The following is a 19,728-nucleotide window of genomic DNA, read 5'->3' on the forward strand; positions in this document are numbered from 1 at the left end:
TTGGGCTTCAAATATTCAATATAATCCTGGCAACAACTCTCCTACGTACCGAAAGAGCTGCTACTTCAGCAGATATTAGTTCCAGTTGTAATTCAAAAAAGTAGTTCATTAAAATGTTGTCATGGTATGATAATAGTGTTTTCAAAAAACTGTAAATCATTTAAAATGTCTACATTCTGTTGAAATTCAGAAGGATTTAACTACTACTTATATTAAGCAGGGCTGGCCAACACAGTGACAGAAAAGTTATTTTATACCCCAAATCAATTGCCTCCTCCAGCCAGCCTTAAGAGTTCATTACTAATATTAGCATATGAACATAAGACAGGAACTTTTCAGAGGCACACTGGAAAACATTGCTGTTTGGTTCCTTCCAACATGCACTGAAGCAAAATTCTCCATGCTCTATTTATACTAGCTGCACCACCAGCAAACTATGAATTGCAACAAAGCTTTTGCAGCGAGTTTTTAGATTTGAGAGAGCAAGGGAAGAGAACGCCAACTTCTCAGTATCATCTGATTTCAGGGAGGAAGAGCTGACAAGTCCAATGGTCTCAACCTGCAGAGAAAAAAAGGGTGAGCAACCACCAACCCCCTGCAAGCCATGAATAACTGGGATATTCATGGGGGATATTCACATGGGCAGGGAGAGCCGATGTGGCAAACTGGCTTTTTAAACCATTTTGAGAACTGACTGTGACTTCAAGCAGTAAGTTTGACCCAAACAACCCCAATCTTGTGCTGTCAAGATTACCTGTTCAATGTTTAGCATAATTTTTGTCTTTCAAAACAAACTTCTATTTTATTTTAGGCTTCAATATCTTTCCCCCTGCTGAGGAAGGTATTTTTATCAAAAAGTGCAGTTACCAAATTTGTCTTCCAGTTAATGAAGTCAGTCATTCTGCATCAGGCAAAATGCACTTCCTTTTGGAAAAGGAGAAGTGTGAAGAATAAGAGATTAAAACCACTGCATTAAAGTGGGTAGCAAGCCTGTCAGCATGCTAAAGAGCAGCTCATACCTCACTTAAATTTGTTCCAGGAACTCACAGCAGAGTTATAATTCCAGTCCAATGTAAATAACAGTATTTTCATATACTTGGGTTTCTTACATCTAAAACATTAACCAGATTTCAAAGTTGACCTGGAATTAGTGCTTCATAGGTAGACAGCAAATTAAAATGATTTCCCATTAAAGTCATCAAGCTTAAACACAGATGACCTAATATAATTGGTGATGTTCACAACACAGAACAGGTGTTGATAAATCTGACTACCGCAGAAGTAAATGAACGCTGCAGTAACAAGGATCACTCTGTGTTATATGCTGAGGAACAATTGCTGCTCAAGCTTAGTTTAGGTGGCATTAAATAGGCAGTTTCTCATGGCATTAACTGTTAGTGCAAGCCAGAGTCTGACATAAATATGTATTTAGAGAGCATCAGCTTTTTCTATCCAGCCATGAAGCACTGGAATCTTAAGAGAGGAGCCTCAGCTCATTAGACTGTGCTATAAACATATTTCCAGCAGTCTGGATACTGTACCAAAATAAATAGAGGCATTAAAAGCAGTGCTCCTGTATTTTTAAAGGGGCCCAGGAAGAACAGTCAACTGGGTTTACACCCAACGTACTTCTTCTAATTATACAAGGAGGTGATCTGAGAACTCCTCTGTATTAAGATGAAACAACAGATTTCATGAGCAAATGAACAAATGCCTCCCATGGATATGCATCCTGCATCATAGAATCTTTGGGTTGGAAGGGACCTTTTGAGGTCATCTAGTCCAACCCCTCTGCAATGAGCAGGGACATCTTCAACTCAAGCAGGTTGCTCAGAGACCCGTCCAGCCTGACCTAGAATGTTTCCAGGGATGGGGCACCTATCGCCTCCCTGGGCAACCAGTGCCAAGGTTTCACCACCCACATTGTGAAAACGTTCTGCCTTATATCTAGTTGAAATCTACCCTCTTTTAGTTTAAAACCGTTACCCCTTGTCCTATTGCTACAGACTAGAAAGTTTGTCCTCATCTTTCTTATAGGCTCCCTTTTAAGTACTGGAAGGCTACGGTAAGGTGTCCCCAGGGCCTCCTCTTCTCCAGGCTGAACCACCCCAACTCTCTCAGCCTGCCCTCATAGGAGAGGTGTGCCATCCCTCTGATTATTTCTGTGGCCAATGATGTACACAAGCGACCCGGTGTAACATCAACCCCCCCCTAGCAGTCGCTGCTCACACTCTTAACAATTTTTTCCTTTGTATATTGCCTCTGTATACATATATATCATTCTCCTCTACATCCTCTTTCAGAATATTATCTTATAACCTTGAAAAAACTCTTCTCCCAGTTTCCCTTCATGTTTCCCTATCAGGCAAACAAGGGAAATCATACCTGAGACCTGGCTGAACAGTTTTCCAATAAGGATGGCAAACTTGGAGATCTGTGCAGATGTAACTATTGAATTCACATGAAAGCTATTCCCTCAACAGGGTAATAATTCATGGTTTCTTTCCCATGCTCAGGCACCAAATTCCTTTTATCATCTTAGAGGTTTCAGTGCCTTCACCGAACTTGATAGAAATGGGTAATGGATTTATAAAGAAATGAAACTTTATTATGTCGACTGATTCAGTTCGATTAAAATCCTTCCAGAATGGAAGGAATGGACAGATGAATTAACATAATAAAGCCTCATTTCTTTAGGAAGCCAGGCTAAAAAGAGTTAAAGTGTTCAAAAAAATCCAGAATGCCGTAACAGGCATTTTCTGAATGATACAGTGTTTTGAAGAAGTAGGTATTTTCAGCAGGTATTTATGCACACAAGGCGAATCTGGCTATAGGTGCTAGTCAGGTTTAAAAATGTACTAGTGAGTGAAGGTAAACCCTGAGGGGCAGATAGTATCTACTTAACTCTGCATACCTTCGGCACTGAAAAACAGTTGAATAATTATCACTAAACAGAGGTTCAGAACAAGCCTGGCAACTCCTTTCTCTGTCCAGTGCTTGGTCCTTCTTGACACCACAGTAAGCTCACCACAAACAAGGATCAGCTGTTCACAGTGAACCTCCAGCCTGTGACTACATATGTACCACAGGTTTTACAGCCAAGTTTCTCTACTGATACCTAATCGTGCCCAGGGCATTCAGATCAGATGGCTCCAGGCAGTCCCACCAGATCTCTTGGCATCAGGCGGAAAGAGTGCCAGGAAGTACATACATCTGTACAAGGAACACAGAAATCTTTTACAACTATGTTAACAGCAAGATTAGCCAAAGGGGAAACAGTTAAAATATTACCATTTGGCATTATCTCTAGATTGGGGGGGGGGGGGGGAAGGCTAGCAGACCAGGGCAAGTACTCAAAGACGGACACATGCCACCTCCATTCTGGCAGGGTGAAACACATTGCGGTCACACCTATCAATTTAGTGCAGGGCAGTGTCATCTCTTGACAGGTATAGTATGAGCAATTATGATGGAGCGCTTCAGGGCAGGGAAAGAAAAAACTCTGAAGTAGACTGAAGCTTTAGTATTTCTGCTCTGGAAACTCCATTTTTCAGAGAGCTTTTGACCTAGTCACTTTTACTGATATTGATAGAAGATTATTATTCCTGCTTGTCCTTCCTGTCTACTCTCCTCTCCAGTAATAGGGTACAGCTGCCAAAGCTACCCAAACATATCCCTGGAAAACCGTGGTAAATGTTTCATGTTTTGTCCCTCTACTACATGAATGATAGTATATGCAGTCTCAACATCTTTAAGCCTTTTCTTGCCCCCAGAGGAGAGGCAGAGATTCTCTGGAAAGTTTGTTCTGAAAAATTTCATCCCTGTAACCAAAACCCAGCATTCAACAGGCATTAAAACCAAAAGAAAACATCAAGTTTTCTATGAGGTTAGCAAGAGTAACAAGGCTTTTAAACAGACAGCCAGAATTAATGCAGTTGACTTTTGAGGTTAAGCAGCAATACATGCAGCCAGCCCTTATGGGGGGGAAGAGTTTACAGCTGGTGCCACGGCAGACTCTCCACCAGCAAGCTGGTCTTCACCAGCAGCTTGCAGACACACGAGACCTGATGTACATTTGTGTCTGGCGCTTGAATCAAACTCCCAGCTCGGACTCCAACAACGCCCAGACCATGACAGAGAAGCTATTATGGAAACCATGGAAATGGAAGATACTCGAGTCACGTATGAAGAAGTCACATTAACATGACTCACAGAATCACAATGGAAATTCTGTGGAATTTCATAAACCAGAGTGAGCCATCACGGTACTCTCACATTAGATAACTTTCCTGAAGAGTGTTTGGTAAGAACTACTAAAACCCAAGTCATTCATATGCAGAAAAAATTACCAAAATCCATTTTCCTCCCAACTTGTCTGACTGACCTTGGTGGTGCAGCTGGGAATGATGAAGGTGAAAAGGCCTTTTTTTCTTGTTGTTGTCACTATCATTGCTTTGTCACAGTCTCCTTCTCCTGCACGTGAAGATTCACGTAAGTGTAGAACTGCTGGAACACCTACGTAGAATTTTTTTTTTTTTGAGAGGTTTGGGTTTACACGCCAAGGTGCCGGCAGCAGGTCTGCAGGAGCTGACTCTGAGGCGAGGCCGGGGCTGCCCCACACAGGACGCGGCCGGTTCCATCCGGTTCCACAGCAGCCCCACCACAGGCGCCGCTGAGCCCCGCAGCCAAGCTGGCAGCGCCTCTGGGAAAGCGCATCAAAAGGGCGAAACGCTCCACAGAGTGAGGAAAAAAAAGTGTTAAACTTAAAAAAAGTGTAAATTTATTGAGATACTACACTTCAAGAGAATTCAGGGAAAAGAGATGGGAGGGAGAAAAAAGGGCAAATGTTTTGAAGACTATTTAGAGTATTTTAAATTGCTGTTGACCAGAAAATGAACAAAAGTAACAGAAAAAAATATCGCCATATCTAAGTGCCATGTTCCCATGATAATATGGAACAACATCATATGCTGCAATAAAATTTTTAGCTGATCATTTCTTGTCTTTTTGGCACTCTGCTGACACACTTTTTAAAGTGTTAATTAAAGAAAGAATCAAATCAACACTACAAATTGGATAGACTTGTGCCCTACAAAGAGTCTCTTCTGACCACTAATTTGTGGAGCTGGGGCTCAGCCAACTTCCAATGAATCCGTGGAGAGTTTCCAGCAAACTGTCATCGCAGCAGGATGCGGTTCTTGATAGGGTGATCATACATGGCAAGTGAAGTGATGCTGAGCTGTCACTAAACAAGTCTGTTTTATTGTGCCTGAATCTTCCTTTAAGGCTCATCCAAAAATGGAGATTGTCAGTTTATTTCCAGATACACGTTTATAATATAATGCACCTAAAACCTTGTAGTATCTGCATGGAAGCATGCTTTTCGGATTCTTGTCACATTGTGGGAGGATGACAAAGACGACTGGACTAGCCATACCTCTAGAACACAAATAGTTTTAACTTTTTTAATATTTATAAATAGGCTGTGACAAGAGACCTGACTATGCAGTACTTCCCCCTTAGGGATTCTGAGGTTTTTTTTCTATTCTCTTTAGTTTGAAATAAAGAATTTTAGACTTCAAATACATGACTGCATTTTAAGTGTGCCTAGTACAGCAGCCATCCTGTGTTCATCTATTGATTACAATTTTAGGAGGCTATTTCCAAGACAAACAGAAAGCTAATCTGCATGTAGAACACTAATAATAATTTGGAAATTCAGTGTAGATCTAGTGACTTTTACAGGTTTCTGCTTTCTGAACATGGACCCAGACAAGGCTACTATAGCACAGAGTAAAAGTCACCAGTGAGTGAGTCTAGGCCTCCTTGACGTATCTTCCCTCCAACAGCCTTCCAAGTATCACAGGTAAAGTCCAGCACGTGATAATCAGGGGTTTTTGTATTCTTGGAGAAAATGTAAAATCTCTTCTGTGTTACTGCCATGGGAAATCAGAATACCCCTTGCCACTCTTCCTTGGATATATTTCCTTTGTCTAAACATTAAGATGGGGGGGGTGTCAAATTAAAGAAATCCTTGCCTACTGCAAGATCAATTCACAATAGCAGTATCTTATACTCTCCTGTCTTTCCACACTTAAATGAGGGCAGTCTGGTAACTTTGTCTGAAGTGTCTTCTAAAAGACATAATTTAATTTGAATCACTGTTTTCTGAATTAAAAAAAAAAGAGCAAACAAGACCTTTTTAAGACTGTCACCCTATAGAAGAAGCAGATTTAAGAGGACTGACTTTCAGAGGGTAGGCTCAGTACTTCCTGAAAATTAGAAAGCCCAACTTGAATACTGAGTGGTGAAAAGCAGCATCTAAAGACTAGCAGCCACTGGAAAAGTTGATGGGAGCGTGTTCAGGTACCTGTTGATGGCACCAAAAGCACACAGGTATATAGCAACGTTGCATGCTATTTTCCATTCTAAGTCACTTTGCCAAATTAACTGTCAGAATGCAGTCTTTGTGCTAGCTCTCCCCTTCAAGCAAAATATTAGTCCCACTTTAAGGCTTTAACAAAAATGATTCAGTCATTTCCAAGAGGAAGTTGAAGAACGTTATTCTTTTTCTGTTGAAAAGCTCATCGCTTCTATGTTACAGAACAGGATCTTCTCCTTGGGCAGCAGGCAGTCCTCTTTCAGAATGATAGGGACCAGGACATGCAGGATGATAGAGGCAGGTGAAGTAACACAATCAGCCAGGAGGACCAACAGCCCTCCAAGGGATTTAAACCAAGGATGCAGTCAGTTGAGTAACTAGGAATAATCACTTTGCAGTAAGATTTTAATTAGCATCTCAGGAGATTAGAATCAGGTTCTAGCTTTACATGGGCTTCATCCCACCTGTGTAATTCTTACACAGCTTCATCAAGTTATTTAAGCAGGAATGGTAAGAAAGAGTGAGAAGGGAACTAAGGGGAGAAGTCTGGATCTGGATTAGATGCAGACTGTTTAACTAACTATCTCACTCAATATAAGTGTAAACTTTTTTAATTAAAAAAAAATTCTCAGTACATCATTCCTTGCTCCAAAGAAACATCTTCCAAAAGAAGAGGCCAAACTGGAACTAAAAGACAGAATGTATATTAAAACCTTAAGTTTTCTAACTGAAGAGTTGGCAGGACTTGCATGCCCAGGGGAATCAATCCCTCATCAGACATGCAGGCATCCACCCATCATGCATGCTTAGTATGCTGTTTTGGAGACATATCACAACATACACAATGGCAGAAGCAGCCCAGCAGAAAAGTATTTCTCGAGGAACAAAGACGACGACTGGCAAGAAGAGACACTTTTTTAATGCCAAGTGGATATTACACTCAAAATAGCTTTTCCTCATTTCCAAAGCAGTTAAAGCAACAGAAATAAATAATGCCACTCTGAAAGATGCAAACAAAAGCATAAAGCATACTCATCACAAAAACGCAGGATCCAATGCATCACTCCACTAAAACAGGGCTCTCATGTTCAGAACAGAAGAGGACAATGTAACTGGCAAATTGCTAGACATCTCTTTCCCTGTTGACCAGACCCAACTCTGCTTACTTTTCTGGATCAAGTAAATTCACAGACTAAGAATACAGAACTTCTTAGTAGGGAAGAAGATAGAAATGTTGATCAGCCTCTTTGGAGAGGATACCAAACATATGTAAGTCACAATAAAGACAGTGACCTGCTGAAGTACTGAATTTTCCATACAGAAAAATTGTTGCATCAAGCCATAAAAGCCACCTGAGCTCAACAGATGGGATTAGATTTTTGAATTGCACCTCATAACCCTGAATCCCTTTTCTCTACTCTAGCATTTCAGAAGGTGGTAAACAAGCAGTGGACCAACCTATGTGTGTGTATTGGGCAAAAAGCCTTATCCACCTGAACAGACTGATCTGGGGGTCACCTGTCAAGAGAGAGACTGAGAACAAACAAACAAACAAAAAGGCACGCCAGAATAAGAGCCAGACAAGAAGGAGCCCAGGAAGACCCAGAGTGACTGTAAAGGCCAGTCAGAAGTTACATAGGAAGCGAGGGATGTATTGCGTAAAGACCAGACCCATGTCTCTCCTTGAGATGGAGAGTAGCCGTAAGTAGTTGCTTGTTACACTTTAAAACCCCTCTAGTTCTCCATTTTCTTCTGCTGTCAAGTGCCTCTGAAAGGGTAAACCACACGCTCAGGTTATGCTGAAAGTCAAGGATCATGGCAGTGGTCTGGTACAGCACCTATGCATTTTGGGGTCAATGCAAGTCCTGGGGCCAGATACTACAGAGGATAAAGAGTCTGAAGGAAATGATAAGAGATGAAAACATGGGTCTGGCAACCACCTTCAGGAGCACTCTAGAGCCCAAAATTCACATACCCCAAACATCCACCAAGGGAAGAATTAAAAAAAACCCCCAAAATAGTAAATGGAGAGATGATAGCTGGCTCAGAAGTGCATTTCTATTTTATCAGATATGAATTATAAATCAAACATAGCAGGCTAGAGAAGGAATCATTAATTTTTCAGTTCTCGAACCACAGATATCATGTTCAGCTCTATCTCACTAGCCTTTGTAATACAATGCAAGAAAGATTATTTGGCAAAAGTAATTAGCCATTGTGGAATGACATACAAATGAAGTACACTTTAAAGACTACAATGTTACCATTAAACTTTTAAAGACAGACAATGAAGCTTTAGTACATGTATCTCCATATTCAAACATTAATGGAGATTTAAGTGTTGAAGAAACAAAACAGTCTTGCTGCATGACATTCCCTTGCATTTGAGGATGGCACAAACTGACATTAGATAGAGAAGAAACTCTAGACTAAACCATATCTTCAGAAGCCCTCTCTGAAAAAAAATGATCTCCATTGAGTCAGGCTCACAGGACATTAGCCTGGAGTTGGCACTTATGTGCGAAACTTCCTAAACACCAATACTCCAGTTGTACTGTGCCTCTCTGCCTCAGTTTCCCTCTTTGAGGAACAGGGATGATAGCACTGACAACTTAATTCACAAGTTACGCTGCTGGAGACCAGAAGGGACAAAGACTTCAATATACAGAGTGGCACAGTTTTACACCAGCTAACTACCAGTGTAAGAAACCACCATAGATAGAAACTTGCACTTAATGCAAAAGAAGCATTAAGTGACTTGCCAGAGCAGGTACACAAAGCTTTTGGCAGGATTAAGACCCGAGCCCAGGCACTAGGTGGCCCTAATAATAGTCCTAACCACAAAATCATTTTAAAATCCATATACATACATATACACACCTGAGCATTTTCCCAGGTCTGTGTCTTGTTCGGCCTTGCCCCGTGAGTAATGGTGTCTCCTTGACAACTCCCAAATGGGAATCACACATAGTCCTACGTAAGTCAGGCAGGGACCCATGAGGGCTTATGACCAAGCTCAAAGCTTCCTACCTGAAAGGCCCAAGCGTAAAACAAAAGATCCCTACGCTATGTTCTATCTAGTCTTCTTCAGCTCAAGCGTTAGAGAAGGAAAGCAGATGTTGCCCAATGTGTTGAAAACATTGTTTATTATCAGCAGCAAGGACATATTCAGTGTCACATGCAAGACCTTGTATCTTACTATCATTGCAATCTATCTGTCAAATGTCATTTTCTGACAATACACAAAGATGACACGACAAGAATCATCCTATTTCAAGGAACCAACCCTTTCAGTATCATAAACAAAACTGTCTGCTTGTTCTCCTTCACTATCCCCCAGCTTGTTGAGAACATTGCTCATATAGACAGGCTTTTATTTCAAAATTTAACTTTCAAAATGGACACATTACATAAGATGAGGGTACATTCTCAGAGCTCTGCCAAGAGCACCTGAAGTGGTCTTTGCAGTTTATTTTCCGATACAGTTCTGCATCTGGACATGGACTAGAAGTTTTGTTCTGCAGTTAAAAAAAAAAAAAAATCACATTGATTCAATGGCCACACCCAGTAAGTCCTGTTATTTCAATCTTGCATTGTCTTTGCGTTTTGAAATTTCTGTGGCAAATAATAATCCCCTTTGCTGCTTGCAGATGCTACAAATTCTGTACATGAATTAGAAGTTACCTCATCAAATTCAGTGGTTTCATACCTCCTTCTGTTTGATTCATACTGCGCATCAAGAAGCAGCCATTTTATATACCTCTTCCTGCAGAATTATCAGAACTTGGTCATTTGAAACAAAATCCCATTGTCTGTTGATGCTTTTATTGTTTTTGCCACAGAGACTTGTTAGCCATTTACACAAAATGCAATATGTGCAAAGCCAACCTACTTGTGCACTGATAAAGTTAAAAACTATAGACAGAGGCTGTCGCTTTGTACAATGTTATTTTAAAATGCACATGGTACGAAATCTCTCTTTAGAGCTGCATTACTACACAAGCTTGTACTTGGTTCTCTGCAGAGTTATAAGTATACAGTGTAGAGTTAAAAGAACATGATGAGAAGAAATGACCCTGTGAATTAAGACACTAAATTATAACTATATTACACAACTGATATACAACAGGGTAAGCATGCATGTCCTGTTCACTGTTATGGCTCTACCTGTAGCCATTTTCACTAGTTTCTGCACACTTCGCAAACAGTTTTAAGCATTTAACCTGGTTCAAGGCCAGCTGCAGCAGTTATAAATGAAGGAAGGCAAGAAACAGAATTGATTTGGAGGTAGGGACCGGAATGACATTTCTCATCCAGTAAATTTGTGAGAATGGGGAATTCCAGTTGTCACGTAGAGAGCAGTTAAAAAAGGAGACAAGATTCTTTAACCAGAAATGCACATACACAGGGAAGAGTTCATGCCTTTGGGGTCTTGCAAATAATTTTTAACCAAGTCAACATCAGGGTTACATGCCATATAATACCCAAAGAAAATGAGTCCTGCCAGGTGAAATCCCAGCTCCATCCTAGAGACCTTCATGAGCTACAGATGTAAAGCACAAGGACAGAGCTAACGTCTGTACAACACCTAAAAATGAACCTAGATTGCCAACTCAAACCACAAACCTCAATCTACATTCAAGGAGTGACCTGTTAAAAAAGTAATTTGCTTCCATGTGGCCAGATAAGGCAAGGTTTGCAGCAAGATTTTAAAACAAAAAAGATAGATTTGAGCCTTACACACTACGCAAGAAAGAAAGAACGAAAGGAGACAGAGAACGAACCTAGAGTTACTGGTCAAAGTCACAGGTTTGACCACATGAAGATGATCATACAGACATCCCCAAGTCCCTCTTCCACCATTGTGCCTTGGGATGTTGGAGGAGAAGCCAAGTTAACAGTGTGGTTCCGGGGGGAAGTCTCTGGGCAACGGTTCCCAAGCCAATGCCAGACAAACCGCATTGGAGGGACAGTGTGCCCACCTACGCAGCTAATGGCTCCTGCCACTTGGAGCCAAGAAACTACATAATCAAATGCTGGGAGGTGGTTCAGCAAGTTGCTGACAGCAGGCAAGGGTTAACCACTGGTGCTCAGCGTTATTAGATCATAACACATCTGGAGAGTCTTATTGCTAGGGCAAACATTAATCTTCAGAGAAAGCTAAACATGCAAAATGAGATCACATGAGAAAAAATTGAAAGGGAGGTTATACACAATGAAAATAATCCAAAATAACTTTTGAAACTGAACTGGCTGAAAAGGGGGAGAGGAAGTGTTTTTCCATAAGAAAATACCTGCCTCTCCCAGCCGACTGGGATCAGAGTAGGCAGAAAAGTTCTAAGCTGAACCTTTTAATTTTGAAGCATTTCGGTGATTGACCCGAGCTTAAATTAAAAAATGATGCTTGTTTATAGAAGTGTCCAAGCTTTCCTTATTCCCAGCACTGCACTTAAATTGTGTTGATATAGATATTACATTGGATTATTTCCCTGAAGGCATGAAAGAGAGCTAATGTAAATGCCAATTTAGTTTTAAGAATCCTGGGAGAGTAAGGCTTTGTCTGACTTTATTTATGAAAGCCCTCATATATTTAAGCAGTTTCAAGTTTGCTTTGTTAGGCTCCAACTTAAAAAGTAATTTGTTAATTTAAGAATATTCTGCGATTAGTTTAGTCTGAGTGCATATAGGGGTTTTCTACTGTAGTCATTTCAAAGCGGCACATACAAATCTGATTTCCATGGGAATTACTGCGTAGTCAGTCTTTATTTTTTGATGGAGGCATTCATAATGACATAATTTTATATGTGGCTGGATAACAACCTGTATTTCATGTATTCCCATCTTCATATTGCCTCCCTTGCTCCACGGAGCTGCTTGTTCTCTTGCACAAAGGGCAGCTTTTCCTAATTATGGGACTTCACACAGTATTACAGTATGTAAAAATGGTGCGCATGTACACTGGAAAGAGCTGCTTTGGTGTTTAGATGTAGAATTCAAGAAGTCTTTTTTCTGCACCTGGCTCCACTGTCTTTGTTACTGGATGATCTCAACACACAGCAGTACAGATATATCATAAGGATTTCACACTTGAAGTCCACAAATTTTGCATTTACACTTTCACAAACAGAAAACCATGGTAACCACTGAAATATCTAAGTATGGGTTACTGTACAGTTTATTCCTTAATATCCATCCTGAGAAAAACAAAGAGTCAAGTACCCACAAATGTCTGCATAATATGTTTAGAGCTCAGAATTTTAGGCACTTCAGATGGCTTTGAAGCAAGTCTAGCTAAATTGTATTAGTAATTGCAGAAGAACAATCAGGGACTAATTAAATCCTCTTTCTGGATACAGATTACTGGCTGAAGATTTATGTAGTATAGACTATGCTGTGGTGTACTCATTTGAATTAATTATTGGAATCACCAAGCAAGGATCCCCAAAACCACCTCTCCTCCGTTAAGATCTAGGCTGACTATGGTTTTCCAATCTATGGTATTCTTTGCAAAAGAATAATGCAGAATTTCCATTAAAAACTGCAGCATTACTGTTTCAACCCCCATGCCTCCTCCTTTCAATTTCATCAGCAGCACCCACTGACAAATGATCAGCTAATAGTAGCTCTGTAACAGTGCAGCCAAATTGAACATTACTCCTGGATTAGTAAGAAAGAAGTCTTGTATCTACTGCCTCAAATCAAAGGACAGTAAATCAATGTTCCACTTTTGCACTGGTTGTACAAGTGCAGCACTGATACAGCTTTTAAGATACTCCTCCCCACTTCAGTAAGCATCTATTTCATGCTTTAAATTGGCTTGTACTACCTTATTACTGATTTCCAGACATCTTCCAATACAAGTTAAACAAAACTCATGGTCTCCCTTTGTAAGCCTTGAAAAGTCTCCTTGTAGCTTATACACTAAGTAAGAACAAAAAACCTGTTCCAGGTCATCTTTCACAGGTCTCACCCACTCCACAGGGTCCTACAGATGAGTTCAGCTAAGAAGCACCTAGTAAGAGAGCAAGTTGTTGACACAAAAGTAAGTGTATAATTAGCAATGGTCCCAGACAATGAACCTCAAAAATCAGACCTCCAAGGTCACCAAGTGCATCTGTCTCTCAATTTAAGTTTTATTTGTGTTTTGAACAGTAGCATCCCCTAATTTACATTACTAACAAATCGAGTTCCCATGTCATTTGAATGGTTTTGTAGAGATTGCTTCTATTTATGAAAGGATACATGTGTGGCATACTCGGACAAACATGAACACTATCTGAATTAGCATCTTGAAAAGGACTTTAAACAAAAATAGAAAAATTGCTTGTATATTCATGTACAAAGGCTGAGAGGCCCACCCTGATCTAATTGAGACACTCTCTCATTCCTATTTCCATATATACTTAATCTCTGCTCATTAGGAAAAATGGAAAGGAGGCTGCTACTGGCATAAATCACACACTGCCTACAGCTGTGGATGGCCCACGTACAGGAATAACTTTCATGGCATTAGCTCTTCTGCCTTTAAAACTAGATCTACAGTGAGCATTGAAATGCCACTGTGATGGCTGCATGCAGATAGCTGTGCATCCCACAGCTGAAGATGTCTAGCTATTTACTACCATCAACAAAGACGATTCTACTTTTCCCTCTCCTAAGCTAGAGAAAGAATAAATATTCCTGCTGATAATAAACACTGGGTTTTTTTCGTAAAGGAATTAATTTTAACAGCTTTCAGAAGCGTCCCATACTGCCAGCTTCGCTGGTCCCCTTGGAAGCAAAGATGATAGAATCGACTAGTTAAAAGCAGTAAAACTGAGCTCTCTTCCAGCATTAAAAACCCCCAACTTTTCACGCTTCAGTTAAATGGATTTTGCTGTTGAGATTGCCTGTCTTTTTATCTTGCATGACAAGTTTGTCTAGATTCTCTTTACAGAAATTATACACCAAGATGAAATTGCCACAGCTTAAAAAGGCATTTCTTTGTTGTAACAAGAATAAACATCTTCACAAAGCTGACAGATGTGACAACTGAGATGACTCCAGTCAGCCTGGCAAGCCTTACCTTTTCTGGATCACACGTAAAGTGGACAGGGAAAACCTGCCATTAAAGATGCATTTAACATGCCAAATGTTAAGATATCTCAGGAGGCTAAAAATTGCACTACTTGAAATCAGTGTTTGTGAAGTTAGTTTTGAAATCCACCTGATTAAACTGATGCACACTTTTTTGCACACCCGTTTTTCTCTATACAGGGTCATCTGCATAGCTGTCAGTGGATGTATACTTTGTGAAGCTGCTCCCTATCAGTTACAGCAATTTCTTGATTTGGCATGCGAGAAGCGTTTCCATGTGCTTGCATACGCACCACAGCAAACCTTGAACTTCTGGCATCCTAAGTCACAAGCAACAACCACCAAAGCTACACCCAGATCCATGAGCAGTCTTCAGCAGAGGCCAAACCGTAACAGGGATGTAAGATCACACTCCAAGGCAGAATTTATGCTGTCTAGCAGCATCTCAAGATTAAACAATCTGAGCTATGATCTTTATTTCCTTTTTTGTGCATCTACTTATCAGCATCCAGTTCTATTTCCTTTAGGCTGGTATAAAACCCACCTGTATTACAGATGAAGCTACACAGCATCTGTAACACACATTTTAAATCACATTTTATCATTTGCTCTAACTGAAATCAGAACACTGACCTGGCAGAAGTGAACATCTGGAACTGGAGTTTACTAAAGTCCTTAAAATAATTTAGGTAAGAAAAACACCTTTGGATACAAATCAAATTCACTACAGCAAAGATGATCTTCTATTAGCTTGAACTTTGCTAGCGACTGAACAACTCCAAGTCAAAAAAGCAGACAATGCTTTGCCCTCTTTTGATGTATGAACATATACAAGTCATGGGAGGATAAGATCTAATATAGTTCAAGAATTTTAGGTACACATTATACTTCCATTAACTACCATCCAGAACAGTTACTATGTTTTTGAACTTTAAAATGCTATTACATATTTAGAGCTATTCCAGTGTAGGACCATATAATTGGGATGTGTGTGTTTGCTTATGATTTATGAAGTGCATTTATCATAACGTAAGTATATCTGAATTAATATACAGCTGACCTGTATGTTTAAGCCCTTGCTGAGTCTTTCCAGTTCATGACGTACAGTAACATGATATACAAATGTGGGGAGAATACAAAAAATCTTTTTAAACATCCAAGAATGAAGCTAAGCTTTCCTTCTCGCTAAGGTAAATCCACCAGCCCTGCTATTGAGTACAATCTACCAGCCATCCTTCTACCATCTGAATAGCAAAGGTATAGGCTATTTCTCTATTTTCTTTCCATCCCTCCCGTGATGACTTCAACTTCAGTTGCTCCTTTACACCAATTTATCACTCCTCTGTTGTTTCCTGAGGGATACTGATAATAAATTCCCCTGTGTCACAGACTGCATTAGAGTGCCAATTGCATATGTCTGTGGCGTATGCCTGTGATTACCTCCTGTTATAGCTTCTAAGAACAAAGTTGAAGCCTCATTTTTGGTATTGATTGAATGAGTTTTCACCTTACTTGTGCTTTCACTTCACCCAGAAAATTACACATTTTATTATGCCATTTAAGGGAACAATATACAGCAGCGTTATTACCATTACATCGAAGAAATAGTGGTACCTGGACCTTTGCTACGAATTACACGTTTCTGCCATACTTCAAAGATGCTCAAATGACTGCATGCTACAGAAAACAGTCTGAAAATGGGTATTTTATCAGAAATTTCTAGTCTACCATATTCAGCAAGAGAATGAAGAGCTTTTTTTCCCTCTTTACAAAAATGAGCCACAGTTTTTCCTTAAAGCCTTATGCTTTTAGCTTCCTGTGTAATCTATAGATACAGGCATTGCAGCTGCTAAGCTAACTCAGAGGTTCTCAGCACTAAAACTTACATTAAGTAGCATAATTTAAACAGATGAAGAGAACAATTAGCTCCAGAATAATAGTTCATTGAGTGAGGTTATGCTTTACAGCATTCTGCTTACTGACAATTAGGCTGCGTTCTCTACTAATATGGAAGTTGCACAACTTAAAATAATGTGGGAAGTTCACAAGACTAAGGTTCTTTGTATGAACTGGGTGAAAACACTAGGGTGAACACACTAGGGTTTACATCTTAGCAGTCAGTGGTCCAAGGCATAAGAACCCCGACTTCACTGGTATAGGTTAAATTGTTATCTCTAACAAAAAGCCTTATGAGGAATATGAAGAAAAAAGGTTTTGGTAGAAATAAGTTCAGGTCTACCATAACTGAATCACTCTGGATTCTTGCAACATTAAGAAGAATTGGTTCTTCCTTCATTATGCCATTTGATTTGCGGTTATATGTAACAATATCGACACATTCCTTAACGCAGAGTTAATCCTTGTTTACTTGTATTTATTATTAAAGGAACACACATGGAGAGTTAGCTCTAGCTAGCTTTTAGAAGCCTGCAATATTTAGTTGCCTTTCCAGGCAATAATTGTGATAGCTAAATAGTTTCGTTTCCCCTCATAAAACCAGAAAGAATACAACAGTGAATCCTGAATAGTTAGCTGAGGAAAAAGAATAAAGCAGAATCTATCATGGAATTTTCCAAAATTAAAGTATAAGTATACCACTGATCAACACCACCATGAACTAATTACTGGATACTGTGTATTTCAAATACTCTCTATGTGCTGCTGTTTAGCAAAGTCGTTTGGACAAAGGCTAAAAATAAAGATTACATTGCTAAAAAGCTAACTCTGGCCTTCAAGTTCAAAGAGCTTTTCATCTAGCAGAAGACACTCATAACATGTGGCTTGAGCCCACAGCTAGGGAGGAAGCCGAGTCAGAGCCTCTTCATAGATGTTACTCAGAAATGGTTGCAGTGCCCAAAAAAGATGTTTTTCTTCTATTCAGTAAGTGAACAAAGTTTCACCATACCGAAAATTGCTTAAGTCCTTGATATCCCACTGAGCTGATGTGCACACAAAACTTGATATCTGAGTCCCATCCATTATCCTGTGCATGTATTTATGCACAGGTAAGTTCATTAGCAGACAATGCAGCCTTAGAACTTAACGACACAAATAATGAATTAATAAAGACACATGTAAATCTTCATCTGATAAGGTTCTTGTGCTATGACAAGCAAGCATGGATTGTATCAATAACACTGTTTAAAACACTTTAAGGTCAGTGCCTCATCTGCTGCATATCAGAGATCTACCTAACATCAAAAGAGTTGTGCAAATCAACATCCCTGAAAATATAGGTCTATCTCAGCCTTGGGTAACGTATCACAACACAAAGATCTTCAGGACACAAAACACTGTCTGTGTAACATGAGAAAAAAATGGACATGCTCAGGAAAGGGGGAAAAAAACCCCACCACCATACAGAAGACATCAATCTCATACATACTACTTGCTTTGATTCCAAGACAGAATATTACTAAAACTGCTCAGGATAAAGAACAAAAGCAATTCCATACAAATTTATCTGAGTATTTTTGAATGGACAGGACTTCAGATACTGCCTAACAACAGTTGCTCAAATAAGTGTTACTTTTATTACACGCAAGACTTGGCAGCAGCAGAGAATGTATGTCTGGGACAGCCCTCAAAAAATTTACTAACACTTCAAGATACACAGGCCAAGTTACAATATGGCAAGATCCTAAAAATACTCCATTTTGCATGTAATTATTCACTGATAACAGAGGGAGCAGAGTTAAGTTTGAGATTCATTAATAGACTAAAGCCAATTGCTTCTTCTGTATAGTAAGAAATTCTAAAAGGAACATCTCAGTTGATGTCCTGCTGCCAAAAGGATGTTTCAACAACAACTGTGTTACCAGAAAAGTCTTACATCACTAAGCAATTTGTAGCTCTACACTGGAAGTACCATGTGAAAACAAACATACAGCTTCCAAACCAACCTTAGCATACATCCATTTCTCAAGAGGCAGGAAAAATAAAAACCAGCATCAAAACCCCTTTTTTTGACTGTGAAGGCATTTAAAAAAATATTCACAACACCAGTGTCAACCAGGTTCATGACAGAAGCCAACTTCTGTCTTGTGTTTGCCCACGAGCGCCACACTCTAATTAGATGCCGAAATGATGAATGATAGGCTTATACTTGTACCAGTTCTTTGGGCTTGTATCACTTCTTGAAACAGTGCAATATCCTGAAAGGATTTACCAGTACTTCATATCAAATGCATTAAAAGCCAGCAACGAGAAATCAAGTCACATTAAGTCAAGAGCATAACTAACGTGTCAAAACCTGTTCTGATTTAAGAAACTGTTACGCAAAACATTATTTGCATTTTATTCTGAAATCCTACATTAAGATTACCATAGCAGTAACGAGCATTTTGAAACATCGAGAATCATGTCACAGCCAAACCAAGAAGGATAAAGACAGACACATACTCCCACTGTTATAAAGCCCTCTGCTTCTAAAAGCTTCGCTGAGCTCAGTTAAAAATTAGCAATGGCGAAACAAGGAAAAACGTTTCAAAGCAAGTGAAACAATAAATCCTAATATCCAATAGCGATCTTTCCACATTCCCAAAAACCAGCTTAGTCAAAGCTCATTTCAGAGCACAGTTTTGTAGCATCTCTCCCCTGAAATACCAAAAACGCCTCTGCAGGGAAGCGCCTGCACAGGAAGGGTTAGCGATCTACATAACTCAAGTTTATATAAAGGGAGAGGAAAGAGAAAGATAAAGCACCACACCACTCACATATTAATGGAACTACAGGAGATCTGCAAGCCGAGCGGCAGAGCTCAATTTTGCATTGAAGGGAGAAGGGAATCAGAGAAGATAAAACAGGGAGGAGGGGGGAAAAGTTTCCCCCTCCCTCCTTCAAGCACATCTAAATCTGTTCATTCGATCCTCGGGCTTTTAGGGACAGTTACATAAAAATGTGTAGAATCCGTAATGCTTACAACAGGATTCCTTCCACTTCAAAAAGCTCTGCCCGAGAGACCCCGAAACCCCCGAGGGGTTCACGAAGAAGGCCAGCTCTCCCTCCGGAACCGGGAGAGGCTTCGGCCAGGCAGCAGCCGGGCGGCGGCGGCTGGGGGTGCGTGTCTCTGCCGGCAGCAGCCCTGCCTGCGCGGATGGGGAGAGGGGGCCGCGGCTAATTGGCACCTCTGATGAACGCAGCCGGCAGCTGCGGGAGGCCGGTAGGGTTTATGTGCCATGAAATGGAGGCTCTGACTGTCAGACGCGGGTTTTTGATGGGGAGGGAGAAGCAGCCTCTGCAAACCAAGGCCGGGAAGGGCTGGCGGGCGG

At 40.2% G+C, this 19,728-nt stretch overlaps 1 protein-coding gene across 2 annotated transcripts in view; it reads right to left on the minus strand.

Moving 5' to 3' along the window:
• ZDHHC8 (zDHHC palmitoyltransferase 8) overlaps window positions 1–19,728 on the minus strand; it is a gene marked incomplete at its 3' end in the record, with an annotated part of 118,942 nt that overhangs the window by 98,813 nt on the left and 401 nt on the right. The window lies entirely within an intron of this gene.

This window comes from Phaethon aethereus, assembly GCF_964289735.1.
Source record: "Phaethon aethereus genome assembly, chromosome: 17".
Taxonomy (NCBI): Eukaryota; Metazoa; Chordata; class Aves; order Phaethontiformes; family Phaethontidae; genus Phaethon; species Phaethon aethereus.